Source organism: Gobio gobio (genome assembly GCF_949357685.1).
Source record: "Gobio gobio genome assembly, chromosome: 15".
NCBI lineage: Eukaryota > Metazoa > Chordata > Actinopteri > Cypriniformes > Gobionidae > Gobio > Gobio gobio.
In genome coordinates, this window is record NC_137108.1 from 36,986,656 (window position 1) to 37,003,116 (window position 16,461).

Consider the following 16,461-nt stretch of genomic DNA (forward strand, 5'->3'; position numbering starts at 1 on the left):
GTGTTGTTTTCCAGTGAAAATATCAAAATATTTACAGCAAGATAAAGTAAAAAAAAGTATATATATATAGTGCCCTCCACTAATATTGGCACCTTGTTTATCCTTTTGATCTTTAATTTTATTTTTTCAAAATTCTAACCTTTCGTTAAAGTGAAACAATTGAAAGTAGGGGGAAACTCACATTATGAAATAAATGTTTTTCTCCGATGCATGTTAGCCACAATTATCGTCACCCCTAGAAATTCTTTTGAGAAAAATATCTCTGAAGTATATTCTTATTCATATTTACGTTTTTTTTAGCACATGGGGGTGATTAGGAGCATGAAATTGTCCAGCCATCAATATCAATATCAGGAAACACAAAGGCCAGATTCCCTTAATCATTCATCACCATCATGAGTCATGAGTAAAACCAAAGAATATAGTTCTGATGTGCAGCAAAAGATTGTTGAGCTTCACAAAATAGAAAGTGCCTGTGAGAAAATAGCTAAAGCATTGAAAATCCCCATTGCCACCATCAGGGCAATAATTAAGTAGTTCCAATCAACTAAAGTTACAAATCTGCCTGGAAGAGGACATGTGTCTATATCGTCCTAATACACGGTGAGGAGGAGAGTTTGAGTGGCCAAAGACTCTCCAAGGATCACAGCTGGAGAATTGCAGAAATTAGTTGAGTCTTGGGGTCAGAAACCTAAAAAATATTTTGCAAACATCACCTACATCACCACAAAAACATCCTCCTCGCTCATCCAAAAACAAACTCCAGAATATTCAGTTGTCAGACATGACTGTAACCTCAAAATGGACTTAGTTCTGTAGTCAGATGAAACTAAAAAAAGAGTTTTTTGGCAGCAAACCCACCAGATGAGTTAGGTGTTGACAAGGATAAAAAGTACCCCATGCACACGGTTAAATATACTGCTGATCTTTAATGTTAATTTTTCTTTATTATGGGAATTGTTTTTTCTGGAGGTCCTGGACATCTTGTTCAGATACACAGTATCATGGACTCTAGCAAATACCAACAGATATAAAATCAAAAGCTGACTGCTTTTACCCCCTGACTGCGCACGGGCCGTGGCTGGATCTTTCATCAGGACAATGATTGAAAAACAAACACCCTATAGAAAATGAGTGGGGTGAACTGAAAAGAAGCACCAACATGGAGCTAGGAATCTGAAGGATCTGGAGAGATTCTGTATGAAGAAAAGGTCTCTGATCTCTTGTCAGGTGTTCTCCAAACTCATCAGTTTCAATTGTTTTACTTCAATAAAAGGTTAGAAAATTTGTGATTTTTTTTTAAATGAAAGATCAAAAGGATCTTTCCATCTATGCTGTAGAATGTGAACAATTCTGTATGCAACTGACCAAAATGAAGGAATCAGCTTTTACATAACTTGTTATGAGACCAGCCAGTCACTCTACTTGAAAATGTTGCTAAGCACTTGCCACTGTCTGCACAATTACCTGTATTTACACCCCACATCTTTTACAGTTCTTTCCATTTCATCGGCCTTCATCTCTGTCTTTCTTCTCTCTCAGACTCAATTCACCTACTGTGCCTAAGGCTTCCAGGTCACGTCACCAGGGTCTGAACAGTAAGTCTGATCTTAAATGACCTGTCTCTGCCCGTCTGGGTCTGTAGGGCTGATCTGAGACCAGCGCTGACACACGGAGGACTCAGAACGGGCCGAAAAAATAAGAGTGAAGGGCACTGCAGCCTTTTGATGTGCTTCTTTACCTGCTTTAACCTCTCCACCCATGTGGCTTCTAATCCGTGCACACACAAATATAAACGCAGATAACAACAGAACAAAAGAAAATCTATGAGGACTGTCACAAGAACAGATTAAGAAAACAAGGCCAATAAAAGAGAAAAAAAGAGGCACAGAATAAATGCATTTTCACAAGAAGTGGCATGTAAAAAAAACATTGTGAATTGCAATTGGAAATTTAAACAATTTTTCTTTAGAAAAAGTATCCATACCTAAATGAAAGCAAGACATGAATTCTTCAATGCAGAATGAAACCCATTCTACATCTTAAATTATTGTTTTTAAACGTGTACACTAAATACATGTATTCTGCATTGAAGCATTTATGCATGCTTTCATTCAGGTATGCAAATGTTTTCTAAAGAAAAATGGATTTCAATTTGCAATTCACATTTGCAATTTATTTGATGAACAATACATTGAAAATAGTAATGTTGTGAAATATTGTTAAATATATTGTTTTTTTTAAATATATATATATATATAATATACGGGTGAGCAGATCATTTTTGGGTGAGCAATACCTTTTAAGTTGAGGTGAGGTGAATGCATTTGTGAGATATACATGCATTTCACCATGAGAGACTTTCCTATTCAGTCCAATTCCCTTTACAATATACACACTATTTGAATGCCACATAAATGTTTGTGTACTCATAATTGTTACTGCCATATTTTGTGATTTGATATGTTGTTTTTAAAACAGTCAGATATGTGTGACTAAGCATCTCGTATGAATTCCAGTAATATTGAGAACAACAACAAAATAAATGTCAAATGATTATTCTGCCAAATAGAGGAGGAGGAGGAGGTTTTTAATGTGTTTATATGTGTGTGTGTGTGTGTGTGTGTGTGTGTGTGTGTGTGTGTGTGTGTGTGTGTGTGTGTGTGTGTGTGTGTGTGTGTGTGTGTGTGTGTGTGTGTGTGTGTGTGTGTGTGTGTGTGTGTGTGTGTGTGTGTGTGTGTGTGTGTGTGTGTGTGTGTGTGTGTGTGTGTGTGTGTGTGTGTGTGTGTGTGTGTGTGTGTGTGTGTGTGTGTGTGTGTGTGTGTGTGTGTGTGTGTGTGTGTGTGTGTGTGTGTGTGTGTGTGTGTGTGTGTGTGTGTGTGTGTGTGTGTGTGTGTGTGTGTGTGTGTGTGTGTGTGTGTGTGTGTGTGTGTGCGCGTGTGTGTGTGTGTGTGCGTGCGTGTGTGCGTGCGTGTGTGTGTGTGTGTGTGTGTGCGTGTGTGTGTGCGTGTGTGTGTGTGTGTGTGTGTGTGTGTGTGTGTGAATCAGGAAAAAATAACAAGAAGGCGAGGCAGAGAGAGAAATGACAGATGAGCATTATGTGAGCGTCTAACAAAAAGGTCTCAGAAACATCCATCAGTTCTGATGTCATTGTCGCCACTGTGTGGGAATCTTGGCTGAGACGATGAGAGACAGAGCGGGAGTGCGAGCCAGTAAGTGAGGGGAATGGTAAAGGGGTAAAAGGATGAAAGGATGGAGAACTGAGAAAGAAGGAACACCTGCTTTGAAGTGACAGAGATCAGAGGGCAACCTCCACCCAGGCTGTCTCTCTGGCCAAGAAGCTCGCTCTGCTGGGTACGTCCACATCAAAGGCTGCTTCACAGCCACCGCGGGGAGGATCTCCCCCAGCCACCGAGCTCACAAGTCTCTTCCTCCGTGCCAACTGTGCCACTATACCCATTATACCAGCATCATACTCTGACTGAAAATGACATGAGAGGGGAGCTAGAGAGTCTCTAAACCAACTCACAGGCTTATGAGATAGAATTGAAGTGATGAGGAATCTTCTAAACATAAGCACATAAACTGGCAAAACAGAGCAATAGTATATGAGGTATATGAGGCCAAAGCTCCCAGGGTAAAGGTCCCATCTGTCGCTATGCACTGCAAAACTGCCCTAATCCATGAGGTTATCATGTGCAAAGACTGAATTTGAGGTCATTTGAGCACCATCATTTAAACATTTTGCATATAAGAAATTTCAAAATATATTTCAAAATAAAATAAAATACTTAAAGCCACAATATGTAATATTTCTCCGCTAGAGGTTGCTTGGCCTTGATTTCACAGAGCTTTTATTATGCCGCAGATGACCGCTCTCGCTTCTTCAGGTCGTGTATTAGATTATTTGATTATTATTAAATTATTTGAGTGTGTTGAAAGTTATGTTTTAATGCAACTCTGTGCGTTTGCTCGGCGACTACTATGAGACACTTGTTGCACACTGTAGTAAGCTAGACCGATATTAGGCACGGTAAAACATGTTACTCGCGGTAAATCAAGAAAACCAGATTTAAACAATAAGACTAACTGTGTTGAGCTATGTAACAAAGATTAGTTTTCTGTCTATGTATCCAAACAGTTGCTCACCTGTCTAATAAAACACATAATATATTAAAGCGTCTTTGGTGTTTCCATGGTTTCTACAAAATAAAACCAGAAATCGAGGGTAACGCGGGTATGCTGTCCGTGTCCTGGTTAAATTGCTTCTTTTTTTTATTTAAACATTCTTGGAAACATTTGGGACACAAGTCAAGTACTTGTAAGTACACAAGTCAACAACATATATAAAATTGTTCTAGTGGTTTTTGGATATTTGAATCCAAAAATCTTACATATTGTGCCTTTAAAGGGGTCATATGATGCTATTTTAAAAGTTACTAATTTTGTTTATTGGGTATAGGACAGAATACAATAGATTAGAATAGTCTACATTACAACAACATTATTTTCCACACATCACTCTGTACATTATTGCAGTCTGTCTGAGGGTGTTTTCAAACCTGAGCGTTTGTTTCAGAACCTGGTGCGTTTTCTCCCTTGTTTCGGTTCATTTAGGCATATGTTAACACGGCAAACTTGCGTGAACAGATTTTGGTACACTCTGAAAGGTTGCCTTGTGAAAGTGAACCGAACCAAGTAGAACATTCAACATTGTAGCAAATTAAGTGTTTCGGAACAAATCAAATGATCTATAGGTGTGAAAACTCACTGAGTTCTTCCCCTCCTTACGAAAAGTGTGCTCTGATTGGCCAGCAGACCCAGTGCATTGTGATTGGCCAAACACGTCAAGTGTGTCGGAAATGTAATACCCCTTACCATAATTGCAAGCTTCAGCTTTAAAGCAATAAACACACCGTTAAAGGGATAGTTCACCCAAAAATTTTGTCATCATTTACTAACCCTCAAGTTGTTCCAAACCTGTTTGAAGTTCTTTCTTCTGCTGAACACAAAAGAAGATATTTAGAAGAATATGGGTAACCAAACAGTTGATGGGCACCATTGAATTCCATAGTATGGAGAAAAATGTTTTACACTTTATTTTAAGATGATGTAGTTACATTGTACCTACTCAAAGAAGTAATTAACTACATGTACTTACTATATAAGTACAGTTAGTGTTTGGTTTAGGGTTAGTTACTAATTATGGATAATTTACTGTTATTATTACATGTAGTAACGTGTAACCGCGTCAAACTAACATGTTGCCAAAAAAATTTAAAATACTATGGAAGTCAATGGAGTCCATCAACTGTTTGGTTACTGACATTCTTCTAAATATCTTGTTCAGCAGAATAAAGAAATTCATACAGGCTTTGGGCGAACTATTTCTTTAATAATGTCATCGGTTTTATCGTATCAGTTCGAGTTGGATTCTGAAAATGCGGATGATCAAGCCAATCGATCAGAACCAACTTTGCAAGCATGACTTCAGTTTTACATTGCTCTGTAGTTTCACTATATTATCCCACAGTGGTAAGTACATGGTCTTTGTATAGAACCAGCGTTGTACTATCCCAGGTTCAGAAAGATGTCCTCTTTAAAATGTGCTGTGCATAAGCAAACTACAGCTTTATAAATAAATCTTAACCACTGATTCCTAACAAAGGGGATTTGTTTTCGCATCCAAACACACAGCATCTCTGCGAGATGACGAGAACACTGCAATTCACTGAAACCTTGCCTTTTTTGTGTATGCCTTTGGATGGGCATTAGGCTAATATTTCACATTTTGTGATGTGGACGTTTTAGGAAGTAATATCTGGATCAAGGCGTTTTAGTCAGGTCTGGATCAGTCTTCTCTGTTAGATAAATCTCTTTGTGGGAGACTTTGTAACTTTTCAAATCATATACATGCACAAACAGATTTTTTAGGGATCATTCTCTTTAGGGATCAATATTGTGTCATCCTTTACTTTATCATATCATTCCTAACCTGTATGACTTCTATGGATCACAAAAGAAGAAATATCAAAACAATACAAAATATGCAATTAAAACTGTTGCCAAAGAGAGATGCAGAATATGTGTAATTGTTTTATATAATTGGAAAGTGATATATTTCTTGCAAATATGTTTAATTTGGTACACAGTGACTGGTTTGAGGGTTACGGCGAGCGTCATATAACTGAGATTGATTTGGGAAATATGCCTGCATTTACAATTTAGCTCTAAGATGTAGGAAGTACTGCCCTAAAATCAGAATATTACAGGAGTATAAAATACTTGGTTAGGAGGTTATGAAATCTCAAAAGTGATTAAGAAATTGGCTCAACATTTGCTGATGTGGTTATTTCAAATAAGTGTGCACTTAAATGTTATTTAAGAAGTATTTGCTTATGACACATTTTTGTATATCAAACATTTGCCAGGCTTGGGGCAAAATATATTGCCTTTATATTTGCATGATTTTAATCAAAACAATATAGTATATTAAATTAGTATACACTACCATTCAAAAGTTTGGAGTCAGTAGGATTTTTGAGAAAATTCTTTGAGAAGGTTGCATATATTTGATCAAAATATTTAAAAATGAAAAGAAAAAAAAATATATATATATTGTAATATATTTTCAAATGTAACTTATTCCTGTGAATTTTACAGTCTTCAGTGTCACATGATCCTTCAGAAATCATTCTAATATGATGATTTGCTGCTAAAGAAACATTTTATATTACTATCAGAGTAGAAAACCATACACTTTGCCATGAACAAATGAATGAATTGGACTAAAACATTATTAGACACATTTTTCTTTTTCTCATGACCTTAAAAAGTTTATTTAAAAGCTTATTTCTGAATGATTGTAGAGAAATAAAATTCATTCATTACAACACTTAAATATAGTTTGATTCATATTTACAGCATATATAGCAGTAGGTATTGTATATTACACTGCGTTCACTTTAATACACAGATCTAATATACATTTATTTCCCTGCTGTTTACGTTCACGTACATAAGCGACTGCGTTAATATGATCTTTGTGTGTTTTTGACATAACCTTGTGTGTATTTAACAGTTTAAGCGCAATAACATGTGAAAGAACTGTTTAATACTCACTGGACTGGACTGTACTGAAACTTCACAGACACATTCTAGGGACACTTGAGAATTATATTACATCTTGTAAAAAGGGCCATAATAGGAAAGATGATCCCCTTTAGAAAAGATGTGGAAGTATATAAGGAAATATCGCATGCCATTCTCAAATGTGTTATCTGTGTGAACACGACAGCTGCATGTATCAGAACACTAACCACAAGTCTGCTGCTCCAACATGTTCATGTTTTAAAAAGAAATTGCAGATGAACAGATGAAAACAGCTGTTGGGAATGTCAAAACCTTCATATGACAAATTAAACTCCAGATCTGGATAAGAAGGGTTTTCTGCTCTATTTTTCCCAATCCAAGAGTTCTAAGATTTAGTAGTCAGACGTTATTCAGGGCAAATCAATGTGGACAGATGGGCCCCTGCACTCCGAAAGCATCCGTCTCGCCCCATTTCCAGTCCACATCCAGATGCCTTCTCCCGATAGCACATATCAATCAAAGCCAAGCACTCTTCACAGCCAAAGTATTGATTGTCAGAGAGGGAATTAAATGGTACCTCAGCACCTGCACAGAAGCAGAGCGAGTACTCTGTATGAGTTGAAGGCAGAAAGCTGTTTGGAACTTCATTCTAGTCCAGTTGCCTGCATACAAGGCAAACACACTTTTGGACACACCAAGTCTACTCACTAAGTGCATAAGCTTTTACACCTCCAACATTGAACAGACAAGCTATCTGAGAGTCAGTCAACCATCTTCCTGTCAACCTGCCCACTTGCCCTATTGAAAAATCCTTAAAAGCATATGAGGTTTTCTTTGTTTGTGAAAGTAGTGTCATCTATGCACCAAGGCTGCACTTATTTTATCAAAATGTAATAAAAAACATAATATTGTGAAATAGTATTATTAAAATAACTGTTCCCTTTCAGTCGGTCACATTCAACGTACTTCTCCATTTCCTCCTTCAGGGAACGAGGGTTACCCTACGTAACCGAGACGTTTTCTATTTTAATATTTTAAAATGTAATATATTTCTATGATGGCAAAGCTTCAGTCTTCAGTATCACACAATCTAATCAAATGCTCAAGAAACATTTCTTATTATTATCAATTATTTAATTTTGCTGCTTAATATTTTTGTGGAAACTGGATATTGTCAGGATTCTTTGATGAAAAGAAAGGTCAAAAGCATTTATTTGAAATACTAGAAATCTTTTGTAACATTCTAAATGTGTTTACAGTCACTTTTGATCTATTTATCTATTTATTGTGTCCTCTGTGAATAAAAGTATTTCTTTTTCTTACTTACCCTAAATATTTGAATGGTAGTGTATCACGGTATCCACAAAAATAAGTCAAATTGACAACATTGATAATAATGTTTCTTGAGCAGCAAATCAGCATATTTTGAATGCTTTTTGATGGTTGATGTGTGACTAATAAGAACCATAATAAAAACCATAGTTATTATTTGAGCACCAATAATAATTTATTATAATTAAAGGAACACTCCACTTTTTTTGAAAATAGGCTCACTTTACAAGTCACCTAGAGTTAAATAGTTGAGTTTTACCGTTTTTGAATCCATTCAGCCGATCTTTGTATCTGGCGGTAGCACTTTTAGCATAGCTTAGCATACATCATTGATTCTAAACAGTCCATTAGCATCTCATTCAAAAAATGACCAAAGACACTTTCAATATTTTTCCTATTTAAAATTTGACTCTTCTACATGCAGTTACATCATGTGCTAAGACAAACTGAAAATTAAAAGTTGCGATTTTCTACACCTATATGGCTAGGAACTACTTTCTCATTCCTGCGTAATAGTCGCGGATCTTCGCGGCTGTACCATGGCTGCAGTGGCGCAATAATTTGTTGGTATTCTGTGAAACATGGTGGTAGTATACACTTTCGACTTACTATCACAGCCCTTTACAACATACAGAACCATAGCTAATCACACAGGTAAATCCACAACACAATTTGTCGGCTGCAAGCCTGAAACTTTCTCTGCAACTACACGAACTTAGTGCCGGTCACATTGAAAGTTACTATCTGGGGGCTACTTTCAGGCGCTGTAATATCATTGCGCCACTGCAGTCATGGTACGGCCGTGAAGATCCGCGACTATTACGCAGGAATGAGAAAGTAGTTCCTAGCCATATAGGTGTAGAAAATCGCAACTTTTAATTTTCAGTTGGTCTTAGCACACGATGTAACTGTAGAAGAGCCACATTTTGAATAGGAAAAATATTGAAAGTGTCTTTGGTCATTTTTTGAATGAGATGCTAATGGACTGATAAGAATCAATGATGTATGCTAAGCTATGCTAAAAGTGCTACCGCCAGATACAAAGATCGGCTGAGTGGATTGAAAAACGGTAAAACTCAACTATTTAACTCTAGGGGACTTGTAAAATGAGTCTATTTTCAAAAAAAGTTCCTTTAAGCAGCAAATCGCCAAATCAGAAAGATATCTGAAGGATCATGTGACACTGAAGACTGGAGTAATGATGCTGAAAATTCAGCTGTGCCATCACAGGAATAAATTACATTTTAAAATATATCAACATATTTAGTTTATAATATATCGGTTTTTGCACAAATAAATGCAGCCTTGATGAGCATAAGTGACGCTTTCCAAAAACATTATTTTATATTTTTAATAAATTATTTTAATCTTCACAAGATTTCTCCTAATTATATTTTGGATGGTGCATCATCGTCATGTTATTGTGCATGTTACATTCATATATAGATATTTGCATGCTATACTCATATCTAAATGTTACAATTTCAATGTGCATTGTTCTAAAGGAAGTGTCTTAGTTATTTTCTAGGCACTGACAACACTATAAAATCTTTTTCAAATCGTTCTGTGCATGCAGTCCCCCCAGCGGCATGGATTCGATGACTCTGTGCTGATTATTCGGCTATAATGGCCCTTTTTAAGTCTTTTTAATGTGGTGTCTAGCACATTAAGGTGACCAATCAGCTTTAGGTAATCTCAGCTCTTCCTGGAGACACCAGCCAGCAGCTGAAGCCGGGAGGGGGCTGTCTCATTGTGACACCTGGAGAAGCATATCCCCAAAAAAAGACAAGTGTGGTTTCTGTCATCTTCCATTTCAGAGAGATGTCCTCTCTATCTCTCTGTTTCCTTCTATAAGCTACTAACATTTAGGTTTGGGACTCTGCAAACTTATAATACCTCCGCCGCACATCTGTTTCTCACATGGGAGCTTCAGCGCCTGTCTCTCACCCGGAGAGTTTGTCGGTAATCCCCATGAGTAAAGTTCAGAGTGAGCTGACAGCACTAAAAAATAGATAAATAAGGATTTTCATTTTTCACCCTGTAATGGAAAATTGCACATAACATTTCTCACTCAGCATTTATCCTAATAGCGGCTGCAAATCCATATCCCCTAATTTCACAAAATCACTTCAGTGCAGAGAAAAGAGCAGGTTTTTTGCAGGTTGGAAACACAGTTTGTTAAACCTTTTCTTACTCTTGTTTCCCCTCTTACTATTCATGCCGGTGAAATCAATATAAAAACATTTTAAATACACTTTACATAACAGGTTCTATCAGATTGCTTTTTTCCCCTTGGAAAATAACTGTCACTTACAGATCTCTGGCTGATTCTAAAGAAAGAGAGGGGACAAAAGGTATAAGTAGAGCATAAAAACAGAGCGACAACAAACCTCAGTCAAAAGTGAACTCAGAAACTTCTATCAGTCAGTGGAGAAAGTGAGTAATGTCTTGCATTAAGTTTGTTGTTTATTCTTGGCCGGAAGCAGTGAAATAACCCTATTAAATTAAGTAGTCGCACTGCCATTAATCTCAATGCAGATGACTAGTTCCTCAAAGCTAATGGGGTTTAGAATTTGCATCAGGCAAGTTTACCCACAAAGCTTTGCCTAAGAGGATTTTAGTCCATACAGAGGGATTATCGTCACACTTGTTCATGGACGTGGATTAAATATACTAGGACTAGTGCACTATGCTAACTCCAAATGCGGGTGCAAAAACTGTCTTTCATTTCTGACGGCTGCTACTGGCTAGTAGCAAGTAGAAAATGACCTTCACTAATGTGGTTGTGGGGCGGTTAAAGATTGCAACAAACCCCTTAAGCTTAGAAAATTCTATTTTATAACTGTAGGTGAAGTTATCACTATGGGTTTTCTTAACTTAAGGTGTTTGTTGCAACTGGCTGCAGGCTAATCAAGTTGCTGAGTTCTCTATTGGCATTTTACCCTCGAGAAACCCCAGGCAGGGTTCCCACTCTTTTTCATCGATCATTTTGCAGGGCATTTTAAATTTTACCACGACAGGAATAAAAGACAAGGATCATGCCAAATATTGCTCTCTAAGTCTTTTAATATGAGCTCTTAATCATACATTATGACTATGGAAGCTTGTTTCCGCTACAGAATGAAAAGAAAAGAAAAAGTAACTGTGACTTTTTATCTCGCCATTCTTACTTTTTCTCGCAATTGCGAGTTTTAAAGTCGTAATTTTGAGATATAAACTCGCAATTCTGAATTTTTTTTTTTTTTTAAATCTTCAGAATTGGACTTTATAACACACAACTGCGAGTTTATATTACACAATTCTGACTTTATAACACAATTGCGAGTTTATATCACGCAATTCTGACTTTATAACACAATTTCGAGTTTATAACTTACAATTCTGCCTATAACACAATTGCGAGTTTATATCACGCAGTTCTGATTTTATAACACACACCACAGTGAGTTTATATCTCACAATTCTGACTTTATAACACACAACTGCGAGTTTATATGACACAATTCTGACTTTATAACACAATTACGAGTTTATATCTCGCAATTCTGACTTTATAACACAATTGCGAGTTTATATCACGCAATTCTGACTTTATAACACACAACAGTGAGTTTATATCTCACAATTCTGACTTCATAACACAACTGCGAGTTTATATGACACAATTCTGACTTTATAACACACAACAGTGAGTTTATATCTCACAATTATTACTTAATTACACAACTGCGAGTTTATATGACACAATTCTGACTTTATAACACAATTACGAGTTTATATCTCGCAATACTCAATTTAAACCGCTGCAAGTGGCAACACAAGTGTAAAAAACAGCATTCAAAATACAACTCTCACGTGTAAAAACTCGGCATTCCTGAACATCGCACTTTCTGCAACTGTAATTGTTTGGGCCAGTGATTAACTCGTACTCGGCTGAAGAAAAACCAAATAGCTTTTTAAAAAATTATTTGCAGGACATTTTACACTTTCTCTAATTTTCCATGTGTTTTCCAGGACTGGAAAATTTGTCATCAATTTGGAAAAAAGGTTTTCCAGGATGAGTGGGAACAGCCAGGCTGTTCTGATGGAAACCTTCCTTCAACAAGTGTACTATGTTTCTTTGGACAAAATAAACAACAAAAAAATTGTTATTGTAAAAAAAACGGTAACATTTTATTTTACAGTCCTGTTCCCCATGTACATACTATGTACTTATTATAGTAATTGCAATAACTGGGTAATAACTACTAACCCTGAACCTACCCCTTAACCTAATCTTAACCCAGGTAGTTATCTTATATTACCCAATACTTAATTAGGTAAGTACACTGTAAGTGCACGTATTGTAAAATAAAGCAACAAAATTACAAAAACTTTAACTGATGGTATTAACATGAAAATGGAAAATATCTAAACATGACTCATAATAAATAAAATAATAGTGTCATTTACTTGCATACATTCATTTATTAAAGCAATTCTGAACATCAGTTAACATTGCAAAACAGCTAAAAATTCTCAATCTTGCATGTCAGTTTAAAGTTTTTTTACATCAGAATTTGACAGTAGTAATAGTAATGTATTTAGCTTCTGATAAAACATCTCTAATGCATTTAATACTATATTAAGTATTATAACTAATATTAAATGCATTAGTGAACAGTGTATACAATATGATGACAGAACAACATGTATAGAACTATGTTATGTCAGATGTTCACTGTTAGAGGGTCTGATGTTTAGTACTCTATGCACCCTTGAATATTCTCTCGCTCTCTCCGTGCCTCTCTCGGATTTCTTTCTTTCATCTTTGCAATGTCTCATCATGGTGAATACCAGCTCAGTGTTGTCAACTTAGCTTTTTCATTTGAATAAGCCTCTTTCTGCAGGAACCTGTCTGCTCTGTTTCACTGAGGCTAAATCAGCTTTAGCGGCTAAATATAAAAATGTTTCCTGAGCATTAATTCTTTAATATTTATCAGCGAAAAAAGGTGCTTGAAATTCTGCTTCAGCCCTGCTAGCAGTTCAGAGAGAATGACAAGCTGCACATAAGCTTCGATGCCTCAGTTGATCCTAAAAACTCAAACTGGAGTTGGATGTGTGTAGCATGAAAATGTTATGGTATTATTAAAAAAAGAAATTCAAACTCTCCTGAAAACATGAAAAGTAAAAATACAATTAAGAAAGAAGAAGAAAAAACTAGTCAAGAAGAGGAAAAAAGATAACAGCTGAGAGCAACTTGTTCAATGTCAGATAAAAAAAACAAAAACTGAACAAAAAGTGAAACCATAGACAACTTCGAGGTTGAACTAGCTACACACTGAATTTTCCACTATAATGTTGCAGATTGATCTTTCTCAGAACCAGATGGTTATATACAGGGCTTGACATTAACTTTTTTGCTCTGCAGCCACTGTAGCTAGCGGTTTTCCAAAGTTACTAGACACTCATTTTCACTGGCCACAATTTTGACACCAATACCATGAGGAAAGACTGCCATATAGATATCTTTTAATATTTTCTCATAATTTGGCAGCAGGTATATTAGGCTGCTGTCACTTCAAGACCGGATGCCATTATACTGTTACACGTGCGTTTTCTTTCTCAACTGCTTCATTCCCTTAAAACCTACGTGAATACTCACCAAGACTGGCATTTTGACATTATTTTGTGTGTACCGTATTGTTCCAAATATAAAACAACTTTTAAAGATGTACCTTTTGGAAGAAGTATTTTTGAAGACCAAATCTTGTATTTTTTAAAGAAAATGGGCTCATTTAGACACAATTATTTGTTATACTTAACAAATAATCTTCAAAACTCACTCTGGGGTATTCAGAACCTGGGGGTATTTTTAATGCATGTTTTATGATAGAACCCGCAGTTAATGTCACCTCAGATATACCATGTTTGGTGTCTACGGAGTTGTACTTTGAAGATCTGAATGATTGTGTATATAATATGTTGATACCTTTGCAACATATTAGTAACACAAGAATCTATAATAGTTTCTTCATCAGCAACCAATCCAGCAGTGTTGGGGGTAACGAGTTACAAAATAACGGATTACAGTAACGATATTACTTTTTTGGGTAACGAAGTAAAGTAACGCATTACACTAAAAATATTGGTAACTACACTACTTTACTAGACTATAGGAACGCGCTTTCCTGCGTTCCTCAAGCCGTGTTTGCCTGTGTGTAAAGATCTGATATGTTTAAGTGCTGCGTGCACCATTGTCATAGAGCAGTGTTTCCCAACCGAGGTGCCGTCTGACAAGAGCAGGGGTGCCGTGTAAAAGTCCTTCAAATTCTCTCTTTGTAAACTTTGTTCAATTCATGCGAGTACTGCCGTATGTTTGAATAAGACCACTCATTTTCGCCGTCATCACAAATGAGAAGTCACGCGCGCTGTGAGAAGATTTTGTGTCTGTGCACTCATCCGAAAGCGCGCACACGTCTCACAGTGCGCAAATATTGAGTTCTCTTTCAAGTTTTGCTCTTGAACGGACAAACTCACACAAAAACTATGTCAACATGCCCATCTTGATGAGTATCCTAGCAGACATAGTCTGTATATGTCTTAAAACGACGCATATCCGAGCATTAGGTCCAGGATTAGGTCTTAAAGGGGCAGTAGGATTAGGTCTTAAAGGGGCAGTAGTCTTTACTGCTGTCTGTTTAATGTCAAACAACAAAAGACAAGGACATCACTCACTGCTCTTGATTGAATAGATTTTGTAAATTTAAAAAGGATTAATCTTTAATTTATACAGACAAATATGCAATGTTATTTTACATTTGATCAATTTCTGTACCTGAAAACTAATGTTAGACGTACCTGAAAAACCTGAAAAGCATTGTTTATTTTATTAGTGTCTTTGCTCAATAGTATTTATTTGTGCTGCTGCTTGTATTTAAATCATTTGTTCTTATTATTTTCTTTATCTTTATTTGACAGTAGTCCTTTTTGTTTGTTTGGGGAAACACTGCATAGAGCCATATGATATTTGTCCATGTATCTACACGGTAAATTAAGAAATGGGAAAGTAAAGTAATAAGTAGTGAAGTTACTTTTCAAATACAGTAACTAGTAAAGTAATCTCATTACAATTTACAGATGTAACTAGTAACTAATTACTTTTTTTGAGTAACTACCCCAACACTGCAATCCAGTTACATATGCAAACGATCTGCTTGAGACAAAGGATTGTAAAACTTTCCCTCCGAAAGCCTAAGTACGACTGGCTCACTGACCCCTAGGAGGAGAGGCCATCTTCAGAGGAAAAGGCCCTCGCACAGATCTCTCACTCTCTTCTTCCTTCTTCTGCTGCTCTTGCTGGTTGATGTGTGTGGGGGACCCCACCGGGGCCCATGGGCGCCGGCAGGCCTCATCCACAGCCTGTTATGTCTTTACTCTCTGTGCCGAGAGAGAAAACTCTTCCAACAGAGTCTGAAATTTTCTCATTCTCGGAAGGAAAATGCAACTTCGCCATCACTGTACTGAGAAACCATCAGTGCTCTTCCTGCTACGGAAACCCGGTCTGACCACACGGTTGCAGGCCCAACACCTAAAGCCATGTGCAACTTGGACCTGGACCATGATGGAGTCGAACTAACCGTGCAACTTCATCATATCGTCAGACAAAGCAGAAGAAATCGATTGCAACTTAAACACCATCGACTCACAAAGCCATCAAATCAGGAACTTTACGAAACTGCTTCAACTGCAACGACAATGAAATCGACAACTAATCAGAGGGTTAGGATATGCAGTAAAATCCTCCTAACAAGGTGCTTTGAAAATAACAAGCTGATGGTTCTTTTCATGGTTAATGACTGTTTTTCATAGTTCTGATCTGGTTTTTCATTCTGTCACTTTCCATATTACCCATGTATGTGTGATTTGTATGTATGCATTTCTGTTAGTTTAGTTGTGTTCGTGATTTAGTTAAAAAAGATTGTGCACAATACATATCTGGTTCTGACTCCCTGCCTGCAAACAAACTGTCACTTAAATGATAGATTTTGTTACACG

The 16,461-nt window shown here is 36.7% G+C and overlaps 1 protein-coding gene across 1 annotated transcript in view; it reads right to left on the reverse strand.

Annotated features, from left to right (window-relative positions):
* Positions 1 to 16,461, reverse strand: part of tsnare1 (T-SNARE Domain Containing 1) — a 211,620-nt gene that overhangs the window by 1,705 nt on the left and 193,454 nt on the right. The gene's annotated exons all lie outside the window — the stretch shown is intronic.